The 19,886-nt window shown below is 43.7% G+C and overlaps 1 long non-coding RNA gene across 1 annotated transcript in view; it reads left to right on the forward strand.

Annotated features, from left to right (window-relative positions):
* Positions 1-18,017, forward strand: part of LOC310768265 — a 110,624-nt gene extending 92,607 nt beyond the window's left edge. Inside the window, exons 8-10 of the long non-coding RNA XR_014551240.1 lie at positions 1,119-4,230; positions 14,672-14,784; positions 17,635-18,017. This is a non-coding gene — a long non-coding RNA (uncharacterized lncRNA). The remainder of the gene's footprint in view (positions 1-1,118; positions 4,231-14,671; positions 14,785-17,634) is intronic.
* Positions 18,018-19,886: the final 1,869 nt, after the last annotated feature.

The raw sequence follows: 19,886 nt of genomic DNA on the forward strand, positions 1-19,886 counted from the left end.
ACCCAATTTCTCTTCTTTGCCTCCAAATTTCACTTTGATCAAAATTGGCTGCATAAACAAAAATTGGGCAGTTAAGATTCCATAGGCCAGTTTAAAAAATAATATAAAATCCAAACTACTGTGTGTGTGTGTGTGTGTGTGTGTGTGTGGTTGGGGGGGGTTGTTTTCCATTCCAAATAAGAGCATTTGCCTAGAATGGAACCAGAGATCTTGTTCCGAGGAGCGCTAAACAATTTTAATGCCAACAATATTTTACACAGTAGAATACTTCCCTTACCCGCTGACTCTTCCATATAGGAGCAAGCCCAAAGGAACATTTCATGTGGAATTATTTAATTTTGATTAACAGAATGCTACTTTTAGCTGGGAAAAATGTTCCCATAGACTGGTAGGCAACAGAAAGGCTGTATAAAGCCAGATTACATCACTTCTTTCTCAGAGCAACAAAAGACCAATGGCATCCCCTCTTGCTGAGAGAAAATTAGCAGCAACTTTGGATCCAGGGCAAATACTTCAGAAATTAGGGGGTTACTGGCTCCTTCTAGGACCTGACACCTATTTTGCAAAGCACATCCAGAATTTCCTTTTGGTTCTTAAGTCCATTTCCGTACTTTTAAATATTTTTACTATACCAAACTGTAGGTTTCTGAACGGAAAACTTCTAATGAATGCAACTGGGAATGCAAAATGGTCAGTTTAAATTTGAGAAACAGTGACTGGGAAATTTGGAAGATGAGAGAAGCCAAAATGGATAGATTTGGCCATTTCTAATTGCCAGATTCCATTTCTGAATTAAATATAGGAAGTGAAAAAATAATTATATATGGTTAAGGAGGAGGAGTATGGTCACATCGACAGCATACATCCAAAGCACACAACTTCCCCCAAACACACCCTGAGAACTGTCGTTTCCCCCTCACACAGAGCTATGATTCCCAGCACCCTTAATAAACTACAGGTGCAGATTTGATCTGTGTATTTATGTGTGCATGAAGGATTTTGGGAAAAATTCCCCACAAGGTGGAGAAAGAGGGGAAATATTTAGCTTCTGGTTTTTGTAAAGCTTGTTCAGGATTTAATGTCTGGCTTTAAGATCATTCACCTTTCTGTCTTCAAAGCAACCTGAAGAAAGAAGGGAACGAGAGACGTCAAAGATGTTCATAAATCACCGAAAAGGAGAAGAAGCCGCAGACCATCAAATGTGCAACAGAGCAAGGCATTTTACGGATATATCTGAAGGAAAGGGGTAGGGGTGGGAATCTGTTCTGGGTTTTCGGTTTCCAAGTGCGTAATGCTGTCCTGCTAGCCAAGTATCTCAGGAGTGGAAGACTCTTCGGCACACAGTTGGTATGTGACTCTTGCAGCACCTGAGAAAATATACAGGCAGTGTGCTGGCCACAGGAATTTCATCCAGAATACGTGCTGCTGTTACAACCAGCAAACTCCACACATCATGTGCAGATGTTCATAGGAAGCTGCCCTATATAAAAGCAGGCTATTGGCCCATCTAGCTCAGTATTGTGACTTAGGCCTCCTCCAGATGACCGATTTATTGAGCTTTGCTTGCACAAAGCTTATGTGAGGTTAGACCGCTGGTTTCCAAACTTAAAGTCACCGCCCCCCTTTTGTTCCATAAACTTATTCTCAGTGCCCCCACCCTATAAAAAGCTCTACTCAGAATAGCAGTTTGCATGGCCAACTGAGGAATATAACAACACAATAAAATTCAAAACAGTAGCAATTAATTGTCCATTTATCTAAAATACAATTGAAACTATTTAGTTTAATTAATTCAACAAAATCATAGATTTGGAAGGGACCCAAGGGTCATCTAGTCCAACCCCCCACAATGCAGGCATCTCAGCTAAAGCATCCATGACAGATGGCCATCCAACCTCTGCTTAAAAACCAAGGAAGGAGAGTTCACAACCTCCCGAGGGAGACTTCCACGGTCAAGCAGCTCTTCCTAATATTTAGTTGGAATCTGCTTTCTTGTAACTTGAAGCCACTGGTTCAAATCCTACCCTCCAGAGCAAGAGAAAACAAGCTTGTTCCCTCTTCCATGTGACAGCCCTTGAGATATGTGAAGATGGCTAAAATGGATGACCTTGATCCAGTGATGCCAGCTTTTCAAATTATGATAGACATTTACACCTCCAGCAACCCCTTGATGCCCCCACTTGCCTCTTAACACCCCTCTATGGCAATCCCACTGCCCCCACTGGGTGGTACCACCCACCTTGGAAACCACTGGGTTAAACTATAGCCTGAGCACACACCATACATTTAAAGCACAATGAGTTCTCCCGAAGAATTCTGGGCACTGTAGTTCGTTAAGGGCACTGGGAATTACAGGTCCAGGAGGGTTAGACTGCAGTTCCCAGGATTCTTTGGGTGAAAATGTATGCATTAAATATATGGCGTGTCTACAGTTTCTATTCAGTATCTATTAAGCAGCCACCTTTTTTATTTGCAGGGAGGTTGTACTACAATAAGCATTCATCTTCATTTGCTTGTGGTGAGTTTATACGTCTGCTCATTCATCATTTGCAAGTTAGTATTAAAGGTGTTCCACAGGTAAAAATTCTCCAGGTCAATCCTTCAAAAGCTGGCATTCATGGTTTAATTTCTTTTCTTGCTGTGATGACTCTGCTGCAGCAGAAGGCATCTGTAGGGAAGGGCAGTATCTCAGTGGTGGATCATCTGCTTTTCATGCAGAAGGTCCCCCAGTTCAATTCCTGGTATCTCCAGGTGGCACTAGGAGAGAACCCTGCCTGAAACCCTGGGGAACTGCTGCCAGTCTGTGTAGGCAATACTGTGCTAGATAGACCAATGGTTTGACTCTGTCAGAGGCAGCTTCCTATGTTCCTATTGGTCACTGTGAGAAAAGGATGCTGGACTAGATGTGCTTTGGCTTGATCCAATAGGGCTCTTCTTATCTTCTTCTGCAACACAACTTAGAGCAGAGGTAGCCAATGTGGTGTCCACCAAACATTGTGGACTACAGGTCCCATCATCCACTACCCTGCTAGCTGGGGCTGATGGGAGTTGAACAACATCTGAAGGGCACAACATTGCATACCCCAGTCAGAACCAGTGCCAAATAATGTGCAGATGAGGCATCAATACACAAACCACAAAGTGCATCTCATTCAGGATAATTAAATGAAGTCAGAGCGGCCTCAAAATAGGCCAGGGGACCTACAAGCAAACATAGGGTAGTATTCAACACTAGTGCTACTCAGAGTAGACTCACTAAACTATCATAGGTTCTTTAATTTCAGCGGGTCTACTCTGAGTAGGACTTGGGTGAATGCCACCCATAATTAAGGCTTTATATGAAATCTACATGGGGAATGTGTAATCTGCTGAGGAACGTTAACACAATGTGTTAAAATCTCTTTTTAAACGCACATCTTCGCTAATCCTTAAATGCGCTTTGTTTTCAGCTATGTTCATCCTGAACATTTTAGTTCAGTTGCTGTTATTATTTTAATCCTGTACATTTTATGAAATTGGCTGGTCCTCTTAGCAGTTGAAGATTTCAATCCTAAACACATCTACTAAGAAACACATCCCATGGAACTGTGTAAACCGCCATAAGATTGCCCTGTGAGCAAACTTTCAACTTTTGTACATTTAGAATATTGTTGTTGTCATCTTCATTATTCTTTATCATTATTTTAAGCATGTATGTGTTACGAAATTGGCTGGTCTCCTTGGCAGCTGACGATTATAATCCTAAATACGTTTACTAAGAAATAATCCCATGGTGGAGCAGAGTATTCCACTGTTGTACATACAGAATAAAAGTTGTGCCTATATAAGGTATACAACAAGCAACTCCTTCCCTCCCTATACAGCATTAGCAGGAATGCCTCAAAGGACAAAATCATGACCAGACCCTGGCAGAAGAATGCACATATGGTTAAAGGTAGGAGACAACCACATATGCACACAGCAAGCTCTGCTCACATCTGTTGTTTGTTTAACCAGCCTTTTCCTTCTTCATAGTTTTTGAAGGAAAGGGGGGAGGGTATGTTTGGAAGGGGGGAATGATCAGAGAGGCTTTGTTTTCTAAAAGAGAGAGAGAGGGAGAGAGAGGGGGGGGGGAAAGTGGTACAACTCAAACACGGATCAGTTTTGTACTGCTTTAACCATAATGGTTTTCTCTCTCCAGGCCAAGAATCCTGGGAATTATAGTTTGGTGACATGCAAAAAATTATCTGTGTAAGTTGCTTAAGCCCCCCTCCCCCTAAATAATCACACAGCTAGAGTTCCCAGGGGAGAGGAAATTACATTTAAACCAGTAAGGCCATAGTGTAGGTTTTTCTCCCGCAATAAAAAAGTTCAATTTTAGCAGGGAACGAGGTTAGCAAATGCCTTGTAAGACAGTAAAAGGCTTTTTGATTTCGCCTCTCCAGTCATTTTCGGTTTTATTTAGAAGCAATGTATTAAAGGAGGTGAAAGTATCTGATTATTGCTCCATCTGCTTTGCTCCGGTCCCAGTGTTGTTCATGGTTGCTGTTGTTTTTTTTAAAAAGATATAAAGTCTGAGGATTGGCTTGCCTGTGGGAGCAGACAAAGCTACTGTCTACTGAGTCAGGCTGTGTTCATCATGGGCACACCCTGGCAGGGACAAAAGCAAAGCCCTGATGCCTGTCCTGGACCATCCTTTAAAAAAGTGAATAAATTCTGAACAACAGAACCTGGAAGCCAGTTTTAAACCCCTGCAATGATGCCAATGTTGCAGTGTTCCAGGGCTTCGTAAGGAATCCAAACGGCATTTCCCAGCTGCCTGCCACAGTAGCCAACTACCGGTAAGTCTTACTCAGAGTAGATCCATTGAAATTAAAGAACTGAAGTCTGTCGTGATCATTTACTTTAATGGGTCTACTCTGAACAGGAATAGTGTTGAATACCACCCATAGTAAAGGGCTCTCAAAATGAGCCTACTCAGAGTTAGATCACTGGTCCGTCTAGTTCAGTACTATCTAATCCAGTGGCCTTCCAAAGTCTTGGGCAGGGGTCTTTCCCATCATTCGCTATCAGATCCTTTTAACTCAAGATTGCTCTAAACAGGCTCGAAATAAAGAAATAAAAATGAGTAAAGCTCTTTCATGTACATTTTGTTGTTGTCATCTGTGAGCGACCTTGCAAGGTAGGTCAAGATTATTATCCCCATGTTGCAAGTAGAGTTCTGGCGCCCTGAGCTGCATTTTGAATGCTCTCCCCAGAGACCTTTGCCTGGCACTGAATATGATGTCCTTTCAGCACTAGATGAAAACCCTTTCCTTTGCCCCAAGCATATTAGATTTAAGTTTTTATTCATTTTAATTAGGCTTGTACAATGTGTGTCCCCCTGCACTGCTCCTGTTTATATTATATTTTTATTTGATTGCTATTTCTATTGTGTTATCGGTGCATTTTATTGTTTTAGCTGCTCTGAGAGCTCTTGCTGGAAAATTTCTAAACAAATTTTCAAAACAAACAAACAACAGCATCTGTCTTGCAGAGATGAAATTAACTACAACACCACAGCAGTTCCTGTTGCTTTCAGTTCCATTTCTGGTCACACTAGATCATGACAAAGAAGCAGCAGTTGGCATGTAGGTTTTAGATAGCAAAATGCCCACCAAATTTGGTGTGCAAGGGAGGAGAGATTGAGAGCTCCAGCCCCTTCCCAAACACACACCCCTCCCTGGTTTGGCATTGCAAAATGTTTACTTAAAAAATAACCAAATAAATACATATAGGTAACATTTCACCAGAAAGAGGTTACAACCTGAAAATCTCTTATACAGTATTTCTTATCTCTTGGTGGACTCCTTGATATAACTTAATTATGTTCCAACATAAGACAAAAGGTCTCCAAACTTCCATGAGTATGATTGCTCCATTTCCCCATCACTGACGTTTGCCAACTGTTTTGGAATCAATCGTCAAGCATTGCTAGATTTTCGCCCCACCCCCAGGAATGCAGGAAACTGCCTTGTACTCAGTGAGACCATTGGTCCACCTGGTTCAGCATTGCCTACACTGACTGGCAGAGGCTCTCCAGCACTTCAGACCAGATGTCTCTCTCAGCACAACCTGCAGATGCCAGTGATTGAAACCTGGGTTCTTTTGCATGCAAAGCAGATGCTCTACCACACAGCTATGGCCATCCCCATAAAGTGTTTAGCAACTAAATTATGAGTTGCAATCTACGTATTGTTTACTTAGGCATTTGTATTCTGTTTTCATAGATTGTCCAAACAGAGCAAGAACAAAATTTCAGGTTTTAGAGACATCATTTCCTCTCCAGTCTCTTTGATAGTTCTTATGATAAGTTTCCTGAAGTTTATTACATACTTACAGGACCACCACATTTGCCTGAAGCCTGTGTTTTGTTCCATACGCTGCCAGCAACATGAATTAGCTAAGCCAAGTACAGCTGCCACCAGCCCTGCACACTCGCCACGCTGGCTGAAATTGTTGGGATTTGTAATTCAATATCTGGTGTTTGCCACCCTGAGCTAAACCATATAGGTGACAATACCCATCATTAGTCATACTAGGGAGACCCACTGAGTTATGTTCAGTGCAGTTCTACTTAGAATAGACCCACTGAAATTAAAGTACTCAAGTGAGTCATGCCCATGAATTTCAGCGGGCAAACGCTAAATAAAACTAATATTAGCTACAATCCATTGAACTCAATGGGTTTAACGCCATGAATTTCAGTGGGTCTACTCAGTTTTGTTGGCCTTGTGTTTCTTGCAAGTATGGGGAATCTCACACCACCTGCAGATCATTTTAATGAAAATTTCTTTAGATCTAGTAGCTGCTTTGTTCTTTCTTCTCTGCTTTATGCCCTCTTAATGTAGTTTCAGAATTAGGGTTTTCATCCCATTATTCAACCCAAGATGTGAAGAGAATCTGCAACCCTTCCTTTTTTTTTTGTGGTGGTGGAACAGTGTCCCTGATAGTAACAGCCAATTGAAATACCAGAGCGAGTAGATGCATAACACAAAACAGCTGTCAGGGTTTCCCCCCACCTCCTCTTGGCAAATATAAGCTTTCAGATCTATAGTTCAACCCACCGTTTGAGTGGAAGTCAGAGAAGCCATCCCTGAAACATCTGTGGTAAGGGTTGTAAGGCTTTTAGGAAATGGAGAAGAGGAAGTAAAGCAACACTAAGGGCATATTCACACCACACATTTAAAGCACTGTTATACCACTTTAAACAGTCATGGCCTTCCCCAGAGAATTATGGGAGCTGTAGTTTGTTAAGGGTGCCAAGAGCTGTTCGGAGACCCCTGACCCCCTCACAGAGCTACAATTCCAGGAGTGGTTTATCAATCAACTCTTCTTCACAAGGACCTATCAAAATCGTAGTTCTGTGAGAGGAATTGGGGTTCCCTAACCGCTCTCCACACCCTTAAACTACTGCTCCCAGAATTCTTCAGCACAATCCTATACTCGTCTACATGGAAAGAAGTCCCATTTCACTGCTCGCTGGGTTAGAGGGGGCAAGGGCAAAGGCCAGAAGCGGCTCACTAGGTGAGATGGATCCACTACGCTTGTGTCCTTCAGTGACCCATCTGCTGGGAAGCTGGCAGAGCAACTCTGCCCCACCCAAAAAAGCTGTTTCTGGCAAGAATTGTGAGGATGAGGAGCACCAGGAGGCTCTGGGGATGAGCCAGGGGTGCCATTTGGGGGAGCTGAGCAGCTGAGGGCTCTTCTTAAATCTTCAAGCAGGGGGCCAGCTAGGCTCCCTCAATATTCCACAGCCTGAAACGGGCCTTGCTGGTCCTTCCCACAGCTGTGATGGGCCCCGTTGGGCCTTCCCATGGCTGCAGCAGGCCTCGCAGCCTCCTCCTGCCACGTGACATCACATGTGCACATCATGTACGTGACATCACACACACACACCGGGCACCCCCAAAGTTGGGCAGAACCCACTGGGATGGGCAGTGGGTCCCTTCCTAAAACATGACCTTTGGCAAGTGCCCGGTGGTGCTGACCTCAGGCGTTAACCCTGTAACTTCTTGCTGGCTGTGTGTATCCAGGTTTTGACACCAGCTATCCATGATGAAACCTTGTTGGGTTACAAAACCCCCTTAATCATTACTGCGAGGAAGCAAATTGTATGCGGATGGGTTTTTCTTGGGTCGTCAAAGAAGTGTGGTAAAAAAACACTGCTAGTTGAAGAATAGGCCGTTTCCTTTTTGCCTTTGCAAAAGGAAACAAAAAAGCCAAAAGTGAATTGGCTCTTAATCTCCAAAGGAAGCTGATATGAGATGGATTTCTCCCTTCATCTCTCCCTGGACTGTTTTTTTCTTCCTGCTGTGAGAAAACTATGGTCACAGCACACCTGTGTTTCACAGGAATATAAAGGTTTTTGCAGCAGAAACCTCTGAAGCCCCCAGGAATTCCTTTGACGCTGGGATATGAGCAGCAGCTGTGGGTCTTAATAGCTGCAGTCTCCTTTTGGGGGGACTTTAATAAACATCCCCTTCCTTGAAAAGAAGCTCCAGTTAAAAAAAATACATTCTCAAGTTGTGTATTGCACTGTTAAATAAATAAATTCGTTAGCCTTAAAGGTGCTTTCTGCAGGATTCTTCACTGTTGTTAACGCGAAGATGGTGACCCTAAAGAACAGTGTCACAAATGATCTGGACAGCCTTCTCTGTTAAAGGTTCTGTCTCTCCATTTGGCTGCATGCACACTAACCCACTTGTAGATGTAGAAAATGTAGTTTTTCTCAATCTGGAATTGTTGATGCTTAACCTCAACATTAAGGGACGCGGGTGGCGCTGTGGGTTAAACCACAGAGCCTAGGACTTGCCAGTCAGAAGGTCGGCGGTTCGAATCCCCGCGACGGGATGAGCTCCCGTTGCTTGGTCCCTGCTCCTGCCAACCTAGTAGTTCGAAAGCACGTCAAAGTGTAAGTAGATAAATAGGTACCACTCTGGCGGGAAGGTAAACGGCGTTTCTGTGCGCTGTTCTGGTTCGCCAGAAGCGGCTTTGTCATACTGGCCACATGACCCGGAAGCTGTACGCCGGCTCCCTCGGCCAATAAAGCGAGATGAGCGCCGCAACCCCAGAGTCGGCCACGACTGGACCTAATGGTCAGGGGTCCCTTTACCTTTAACTTTATCCTCAACATTAGGGTTGCCATATTTCAAAAAGTAAAAACTAGGACACTCCGAAAGTTTCAACAGGCCTTTCGGAAATTTCCCACACGTATGGCAGCCCTACTGAACACATGACTTTCAATCTAGATTGATCCTAGGTCCTGCCATCCATAAGTGGGGGTCTGTTTACTTGATAAACATTTGAAAATCTTTTCCTTTGCATTATTCACACCTTTTTCTTCCCTGCACATACCCCAGATGAATGAAGAAGGAAGTAGTGATCCCACCCACAGCATCATTGGGCAGCTATGGATCTCCCACCACCAGCCAATTGCTGGGCCCACTTCTATCTGTTTTCAAACAGGCACACTGTGGGATAATACAGAATCAATATGCAACAACCCCCCCCCCCCCCGGAACGAAACTAGTTTCTCAAGAGGCGCTTCTTAGGGGCAACAAATTTGCACTATATTTCCATTGTGTGCAGACTACATAGAAAAGACAAGTACTCAGCCTCCATAGATTCTAGAAATGTGTGCATACAGCCTTTATTTCCATCACTGAATAAGGTTTATTATGTTCCCACCATTTTTCGTTGGTACCAACACTCAGTTTGACAGCTTCCTGGTGCTTTTTGTCATCCTCTGTAATGAAGAAACCCAATTTGTATTGTGTATTGTTTTTGTTTTCAGGTGGGGTTTTTTTTTAATTCAAAAATTATCCTTGTTAGAATACTACTTTAAGGGACTTCGAAGGAAGGGAGGTTTTTTTGTTCCTTTTTTGTTCTGTTTTATTTTAAGATATAATGAGAACTTTGTGTGAGCCGCCTGCAGCATCCCTGTTAAAACTGTGATTAATGTCACTGTATAATTCTGACAAGCTGAAGCTCTCTCATGGCATCCATTCATCTCAAGAGTTCCTCTCTAGCTCTTATTTATTTATTGAACAACATGTAAGCACCGTTCCCTTTATTTTGTCTAAATGTATCAGTGTTTCAGCACAGAGACTTCAAGGTTTCAGTCTTGTTGACAATAATGAGATCATTCAGACAATTACCGCTGTTCCCCCCCTCGTATGTTTTTTATTTCTTTTAAAAAAAACCTCCACTAGTGAAGAAGATTAAAGAAAAGTTAAGGAGCTTTGTCTGTTTCCTGTTATCCATTTGCTAAGCTGGAGGGGGAAAGCATTGTGTGTGTGTGTGTGTGTGTGTGTGTGTGTGTGTGTGACACACACACAAACACACACACAAACAACCCTTTAACATTCCAATTGTATAAAATCAGGGTAAAGACAGCTGCAATGTTTGCAGATCACTAGGGCTTCTTTGGAAGTCCTGCACCATCATCCTGCACCAACATACCCTTTGCTATCCAGGGTCAAACTCTGGGGGTGGGAATGGAGGGAATGGTTCCAGAAAAACCCAGCTGTGGGTGGCACTGATTGGCTAGCTCTAATGCCATCACCAAGACACCTCCCATTGCCCATATCGCCGAGGCATTTTCCTGTTGTTTTACAACTTATCTTACTCTGTGCACTTGTACTTTTGTACTTTTCATTTTTCAATCAAGCATATAAAATTAAAAAAACCTTGATTTGAAAACAAGACAAAGGATAAATGTAGAAAGTGCTAGGTATACATGTGCTTGCAGTTTTGTTTTGTTCTAAAGTGGGCAGACCACATAAAGAAAGGGCCCAGGTTGTTTGGGATAATGCAGAGTAGTCACTGATGTCTGTGCCTGAAACCTTAAGATCTCCCTCATCCAGCTTGCAAGTTGACTTTGTTTTCTTCAAGTCACTTCATTAGTCTAGGATTCTGTTTCAAACTTTAGCTGACCTGAAGCACCTCAGACTCATTGCCCAGCCCTGACATCAGATCATCACCCACCTAAACCCATCACCCAACTCCTGAAGACTTTCCCTCAAATTTTCTGGGGATTTTTGCCCATGGTAAGATGGGCCTGAGGTTGTCTAACAGCTCGTAAGGACAGAAATTTGCTGGGAAGCCAGCAACATTAAGCCAAGGCACCCTGTCACAGCATTTGCTTGCTCAGTTATACTTGTAGCAGAAACAAATCTCATTAGGAGCCTGTGACTGTCCTGCTAATAACAACTGCTTTATTCATGCAAAAGAAGAAGAAAAGAGAGGGGTGGAAGAAGAAACCCTCAATGTACAAATGGGAACAGGGCAGTGGGGTGACAGAGAAGAAAAGTCCCGTCAAAACTAGATTAAAATAACATCAAAGAATGAAAATAAGTGAATTCAGAGTTTAACTATGAAACTCTCTTTCCTGCTGTGTATCTAGATACTGCAGGAGCCTCAAAGCCATGATTAGCTTAGACACCAAAGGCCGAACGGTACAGTAGATCAGCTCACACAGTTATAGATGACATCAAAGCAAATTCCACATGAAGGACAAGGGCAGGTGGTACACAGCGCTACATGCGCCTCAATCAACATGGTCAATGGGGTGTCCTAGGAGCTGTTGCTAAACACACACACACACACACACAAAATCCACAGTACTTGCTTAAGTTTTCAGGATCTGCACCATCCTGCCAAGCCTTGGGATGCTGCTCAGATATGCCGCTAATAAGAACAGCCCTGCTGGATCAGGCCAATCTAGACCAGCATCCTGTCCTCACAGTGGCCACAAGATACCAATGGGAACCCGTAGTAAGTAGCACGCAAATACAAGAGCACTTTGCCTCGCCTCCTGTCATAGCCACGCAATACTTTTAAAGCAGGTGGCTCCTCCTAATCCTGGGAATTGTACAATTCCCACGAATCTTTAGAGGAAGCCATGCACTTTAGATGGTTCTCTTCCCTATTTCTACACCAATAGTCCACTGTCCATATGTTATCTTCCCCAGTTAAAACACAGGTTTCGTTGAGAACTTAACCCAAAGCCTTCACTCTGGTCAGGGACTCACTGTTCATTGTGGGCAGCTACTAAACAGCTGTCACTCTGGCTTCAGCTCTTCTGGAGTACTGCTGCAGGAGTTTTGCTCTTTGCAGACCTTTTTTAGATGTTCTTACTTTATCTGTAAGCCGCCTTGAGTCCCTGTCGGGGGGGGGGGGGAAAGGCGAGGTGTAAATAAATATACGTAATAATACTTCAGACTTCTGTGATATCAGCTTTGGTGGCCTAACATCTTCCTCTTTGGACAGCTGCTGCTTCCTGCTGCTAGGACCTCTCAGCCCTAGTCTGGGTTCTTCTGTGTCCTTGTCTTGGTGCAGATTCTTAATCAGTAACCAATCAAATGTTGCACTCTGTCAACCCATCCATTCAAGGGCCAATGAGTACAAATGGAATGCCCACTAAAAACCTATCTCAGTCCAAGCTTTTTTATTCTACTATCTTGTATAAAAGCTGGTCTTTAATGTCAACTGACATAATGGAAAACTTCACAAGGTACAAAGTCACTGAACTGGCCTAGCTGGTCCTTGACAGGATGCCAACTGAAGACCTAGTCATTTTATCTCCCAGGCCTCCATTAGAAACAAACTGTCAGTCTTTGCCCTTCAGTTAACTATCCACAAAACTTTTTTTAAAAAATTATAGAACAGCATTCATACATATAGATTTATATATCACTTATGTAACTTTAACTTATATTGCTGTATGTCCGCAGGACCTATAACCAGAAATGTTGTGGCAAGAGGTCCTAAGGGGTTGTAGCTTCCCAGCTGTGGAATGCTCTCCCAAGCAAGGTCTGCCAGCCACCTTCATTGACATATTTTCTGCACTAGGTAAAGACTTAAGCTCCCCCTACCAGGCTTTTGACAGACTAAGATGATGTTTCTTTGTTACTAGTGTGTTGCCAAAGCTTCCTGTGGCTTTTATGGGGTTTGTTGTGTTCTGCTTCAATATATTCATATTTATATTTTAAATGTGTTGCAAATTGCTTGGAGACCTTCAGGTAACAAAAGGCTTAAAAGTCTATACAACAACAACAGCACCAATAATAATTGTGTTAATGAGCAGTTAGGTAAAATACTGACTGCCCACTTTTTATTGCATTGTCCACAAAAACAAGGAAGAAGAACTCTTTTCATATATACAAAAGCTGACCGTTCCAGTAAGAGCCTGTAATATCTCCAATGGGAAGCCAACGATTCCCAGTCCAGGCTGGAGCAGAGCTTGTGACAGACTGCCATGGAGTCTAGCATAAGACAAAGGCATGTGAATCAGAGGCATAGCCATGAACAAAGGTCAGCGACAAATCAGCCATACAGGAGGCCAGAGGCAGGAAAGGCTATAGACCACATACCCAACTGACAAATCCAGATTGCTATTCATTGTAAGAAGTTGCTCAGGCTAGTGTAGAAGGAAGGTTTTATATGGCCTTGCCTGCCTCCATTGGGTGGAGAGGTCAGCTGATCACCTTCAGATTCCAGGGTCAGCTGACAGCACTCAAACCAGTGCTGCATCCTAGAGGGAGCCCTAGCCCAGAGTACTGGTGACTCAATGAAGGTAAGGCTCTGAATACTGGCTTCTGGAGGCCCCAGCTTGAGACCTCCCTCCCACCCCTGGTAAAACATGAGTATTTTTTAGCAAACCAGCATATCCTGTAGCTTATCAGACTCAATACAGCCTGGGCATACCAGGTGTTCTGACAAGCCCCTGGCTTTGCATTTCAGAATAGCCAAAAAACAAACAATTAAATGAGCCCCTGGTGGGTCACCATATGTGGTTGGTGGGCTGCGTTACCTTGGTCACCAGATCTGTTGCCTGATCTCAGCAGGGTAACTGGATGGTATTGATCAAGGATATTGCAAGTGCAAAGGAAAGGAAAACCACACAGTTATCTGACTGAATGACCAGGTTTAGCAGGAGCAACAATGGGAAAAATTAGCAGCTGGGATGATTTTTTTTTTCCCCCAGCCGGCAGGGAGGTTGGAGAGTGATGTACTGAAAACAAATTTCTGAAGCATCAGAAACTAAAGAGGAAATCATTTTCCAGGTGGTCAACGTAGACTTTGGAATGTTCATAAAATGAGATTTAGCTGAAAATAACACCTGTTTTTCATTTGGCAAAGCATCCCAAATGAAGTAAGCATTCACCCCACACCCATTATCCCTCCAGCGCTTATTGTCCATGATCATTCACTTCATCTTTCTCAAGAGGCACATGTAATAACGAGAGAACCTGTACATATTTTTAAAATGTCCCACAACCCCTGACCTATAGTGGTGTGATAAGTCAGCTGTGCCTTTCTTTGGAACCCACCTGGCTGCAGAAGCAGGACTTGTTTTGCCTGCATTTTAGAACAAACTGAACCATTTCACAGCTCCTGAACTGAGTTGTAGGTAATAATCAAAATTTGGCAATTTTGGTTCAAAGTGTCCAGAAATGTGCATTGACGTGCCTATTTTAAGGAAATTTAATTAGATTTGTGTGTTGGTTTCACTGGCATGTGCTATTTTACTATTTACACTGCTTACCTAACCTTTAAAGGAAAATATTTTAGAACATAGACCCAAAGGCAGGCTACAAATTAATAAAGCAGCTTTTGACGCTCTTAATATGCTTTGATCTGTTTCCAGGCACTCTTTGAGATGCTGACTTTCATCTGTAAAACGGAACATCACTTGCAACCCAGTTCTTCAAGGCCGAAGTGGAGAAGGGTTCCATGTGAACAGCAGTTGAACATGGGTCAGTTGTTCCTAAGAGGTAGGGGAGCACCATTCCAAAAGGGCAGGCAGTGGTCTCTGTTGCCCTCGGCCAATCAAACAGGAGTTGGGTTCAGATCCCTGAATCTGGAGTGGCGGAAACGGGTGCCAAGATGTGTCCAGGGCTGTAACGCAACTGATCCTGGAAAAGCTGGTGGGAGCCCGGGGGGGGGGGAGTTCTCTTTTATTTGTGAAGGCCAGGGCGCCCTGGCATGGGTTTGCCTTGAGAGAAGGGCCGGAGCCTTGGAAAGCACTGGAGTTCCAGCAGTGATTCTGAATAAACACCGGGAAGAACTTTCTGACGGTAAGAGCTATTTGACCGTGGAACAGACTCCCACGAGAGGTGGTGGGAGATGGCTGGCCAGCTGTCATAGATGCTCTGGTTGAAATTCCTGCATTGCAGGGGGTTGGAGTAGATGACCCTTGTGATCCCTTCCAACTCTACAATTCTATGGTTTAGTGATTCTATGAGCTTCCAAAGACCTCAAGAACTCCCAGCAGGTGAGATCCTGGGATCAATGAGCCTTGTGTTTAGAAGTTGGTAATCAAGATTGTTAGTTATTTATGCCTCAGCAGAGTGTTTAGGGCAGCCTTTCTCAACCATGGATCCCCAGATATTCTTGGACTACAGCTCCCACCATAACTAACCACCGATCATGCTGGCTAGGAATGATGGGATTTGTAGTCCAACAGCCTAGGGACCCACAGTTGAGAAAGGCTGGGTTAGAGTGTTGGACCAGGGTTCAAATCCCCACTTGACCATGAAACTCATTGAGTGAACTTGGGCCAGTCATTGCCTCTCAGCCTAACCTACCTTACAGGTTTGTTGTGGGGATTAAACAAGGAGGAGGACAACTTTGAATTCCATAGAGAAAAGGGTGGGATATAAATGAATTAACAACAACAAAACCTGTGGCCCTCCAAATGTTGCTGGGCTCCAATTCCCATCATCCCTGACCACTAACCACTCTTCCTGGGGTAGTTGGGTGTCGGAATCCAACAACATCTGGAAGGTTGAAGGCTCTACAGCAGTCATATTTGGTCCAAAATATGGGAGGAGGGAACTGTACTCCTGAAACAGTACTGCTGCAGAGGTTTTAAAAGAATCCCTGTATCTGATCGTCACCCTTTATTTTTGAGCATATAATTCTGGACTTCCTACACAAACACAGAGTTGCAATAGACAACCAGACAGGATGAGAGATGTGTGCAGAACGTTCTTGCGCTCGCCTCCAAACCCAGTGCTCAAAGGCCAGTGTGGACTTTGTATTATTCCTTTTGTACGGAGATTAATTTGCAGTGTAGAATTTTTCTCTATGAACGCCAAGCCAAGCCATTTCCTTCCCAGAACATGCTTTTGGCATTGCCGGCTGCTTGCTATTCACTGGAGTTGACTGCAGGCCAAACCTTAACATCTTTACATATTTCTGACTCAGGCAAACCTCCAATAGCGATTGATGGAAGTTTTGCCTGAGCAAACACACCAGAATTAGTCCAAAATGTGTAGATCAGACTCTGCAAGGGTACGCGCACGCACACACCTACGGCTGTGTAAACACCATGCATTTAAAGTGCACGGCTTCCCCCAAAGAACCATGGGAACTGTAGTTTACCTCCATAGAACTATGGTTCCCAGCACCCTTAACAAATCCCAGTCTACAGGATTATTTGGGGGGAAGCAATGTGCTTTAAATGCAGGCCTGTCTTAAGCATATGTGGCGCCGGAGTGCAAAGATCCGCCCAGGGCCCCACCCCCAGGTTGCCCAGTCCCAGGCGCGCAGGAGGGCAGAGCCAGCCGGCCACCTCAGCTTCTCACTGGTTCACACGTCACTACTGACACCCAATATAAGACCAACCCTCACACCACTGAGGCTGTAGTGGCTTTTCTCCTTATACTAGGTTGGGTCACTGAGAGTGCATTACAGTAGATTTCTAATACCTACACTGGCTTTCTTTCATTGGGCTCATCCACACTGTCATTTTTATGTGGACGGTAAGCTTCCTGTTACCTGTACCTCCATTTATTCTCCGTTGTCCATATGACGTTTTCCTCCTAATCACTGCCTTCCCACACTGTCCCCTCCTGCAATCCAGATTTTCTCAAACTGTCTCCTTTCCAGAGTATCTCTGGCATAAGAAAATCCTGATTGAGGGAGGGGGGAAAGTGTGGGAAGGCTGTGATCTGGAGGAAAACATCATACAGACAATGGAGAATTAAAGAAGTTACTGGAAGATTTTGACCCATATTCTCTTAAATTTTGACCCATATTCTCTTAAACCACTTTCCACTCAAGGACTGCATTTCCTTCTGAGCAAGCTTCCTAGGAACATATATCCCAGTGGTGGGTGGGGCCAGAGGCAAAAGTGGGTGAGACAATGGGTGTCAATTATCCCTTTGCACAGTAGGCTAGTTTCTATGTACACTCACACACCCCTCTTCATCATTCATCCATGAAAGCAAGAGGCACAGCTGTACTGGGCTGGGGCTGATGGAAGTGGTAGTCCCAAAACATCTGGAGGGCACCAGGTTGGCAAAGGCAGCTCCATGCAATGTAAGATAATGGTGGTGTTGCTGGGTCCTTTGATGCTCTTGGGAGGGGGGCTCCTCCTGCTGGCCCTGTACAAAGAAGTGGCTTGTAGAATGGGGGAATGTGACCCGAACCAACACTGGTGATAAAATGACGTTCACCGTAGCCACTCAGAATAGAAATCAAGGCAAAGCGAATTCCGAATAGGTCCTTCTGTCTCTGTTTGTGTTTTGTCTGGCACTCATATCGCCGCCCAAGCTCAAATAATAATGCAAAACATTCATGTTCTCTTCTGAATCTCAGCCAAAGGGGAAATCGTATCCAGGCAAACTTTACACAAAATCCAATCATCAGGCGTAATGGGAATCAAATGAACAGGATGATTGGATGCTTAAAAAAAAAAAAAGACACAGAGAGAGAGAGAGAAGCAAAGAAAGAAAGAAAGCAATGGAAAGAGGGGACGGCCAAACAGAGAGAAGAAAAGGGTCTGTTCTTGAATGGAACTTGACCACTAAGGATCAGCCAAATCATCTGGAAAACATACATTGGATTTGCTGTGCTAAGTTGACGATTAGGCTGGCAAGGTATAAGAAACATCTTAATGGAATCCTGATTACTCAAGGTGTTGCCATTCTGATTGTGTTGATAGTTTAAATGCTTGTTTGCAAAGGAATCAGGGTTGTGGCATTCTGGGCAAAAGTTGTTTCTCTTTTCTTTCTTTCTTTCTTTCTTTCTTTCTTTCTTTCTTTCTTTCTTTCCTTCCTTCCTTCCTTCCTTCCTTCCTTCCTTCCTTCCTTCCTTCTCTCTCTCTCTCTCGCTTTCTTTCTGGTTAAAGAAAGCATTTTGGGCTCATGTACAAGCTGGGTGGTTTTCAAACTACAGGAAGATGCTCATGAAGGATCCCAGTGATTCCATACATGTAGGAGTGTGATGAGCGGACTTCTCCAAATCTGGGTTGCCAAGCGGTCCTTGTGTGACAAGGCCTTCCTACCACAAACCAACACAGAAGTAACCACTGGAAGGATATTTGGCCCTCCATACCCTCCTCTGACCCTTGGAATTCTCCCAGGTCACATCCTTTACTGACTGTGCTTCACGCCCCAAGTGTTTTCTACTTAACTGGATGGTATCCGTGGACTCTGGATTGCTTGGGTGGGCAATTCAGTGGAGCATGTTTAGAAATTACTAGCCTACTGTACAAAGGTGACATTTACATTCATTGCTCATCCCACATTTGCCTCTGGCCCCACCCACCACTGGCATGTGGTCCCTGAAAGGTTGTCCAGAAGGAAATGCTTCATGCTAATATCTTAAACCTGTGCAGGACCATCCTCTTACAGATTCTGCAATATTACACAGCATTTCCTTCTATTTGCCCTCTATTTCAAGCACAATTTAAAATTCCAAAAAACCTTGGGGTGTTAAAATTGAATAACCATGGGTGATCCCAAACTATAAATGCATCTGAAATCCAAAAAAGGAGGGAGGTTTCCTTATTACTCTAGCATACACATAATATAAGCTCATTATAGAGGCATTTGGCTTTAAAGGCACATGTAATTTAAATGTAATCTAAAGTTCAGAGCTTTCTTTATTGCACCCACAGCTCAGCTTGCCTTTTTGAGCTTCATTTAAACATCTGAGCAAACTCTAGTTCATCATGTTTTTGTTCCCCTGTGCCATTGATCTCAAAAAAGCCCACGGTCGCCTTGTGCATTATCCATCTTTAACTTTTTACATCTGTTTTGGTTCCTCTTCCTCCTCCCACCCCATCCCACAAGTTTCTGCTTGATTTAATACTTTACCAGATGAGCAATTGATCCTTTTGTCTCATCTTTTCAGCCATCCCCCCACCAAGTGAAAAGCATTGGCCCTAATACTGTCCCACCCCCACCCCATGTTTCAAGAGGCAGACTTCAAGGAACCTCATGCCTGCTCCTTGCATCTCTCTCCACCCTGAGGCTTATTAGTGTTGGCCTTGACCAGGAAATCGTTTCGTAAACACACATCTAGCTTTCTGAGATGATACTGGTGTGTGATATTTGGGACTGGAGCTGAGGTTGTTGGGATCCCCCTCTACCCCAAACCTCTCTCCCCCACACCTCTGACAGCTGCACCTCACTCTTAATTTTCCTTTTTTCCTGCCATTGTTTCTACACATCAGCCATGAGTGATTTATTTTTCTTTAGTGGAGGGAATGAGAAGGCAGTGAGATAATGACATGAAAACGGCTCAAGTGCTATTTATATAGGGTTTTTTTTTTATCTCCCTCCATCAGTTCACACAGGGAGAACTTGAAGCTTGATATGTTCTTGCTCTTTTCTCTCCCTCCTTCCACCCTTCTTGCTTGTACAAATGCGAAAGGCGCAAGGAGGGCTTTTGATTTGAAGTGCCTCTTCCGCATATCTAATTATTTCTCTATGATATTCATCTTGAGGTTTCGAGAGGAAGGTTAAAATTGCAACCTTGTTTTATGGCTGGTTTTATAGTTACTCCGCTCCTTTCCTTTTTCTTTTTTTTTAAATCGACCTTCCCTGTGAAGCTATTTCTGAGCTGCTCCA

Source organism: Podarcis filfolensis, assembly GCF_964270895.1.
Source record: "Podarcis filfolensis genome assembly, chromosome: 8".
NCBI classification, from domain to species: Eukaryota; Metazoa; Chordata; class Lepidosauria; order Squamata; family Lacertidae; genus Podarcis; species Podarcis filfolensis.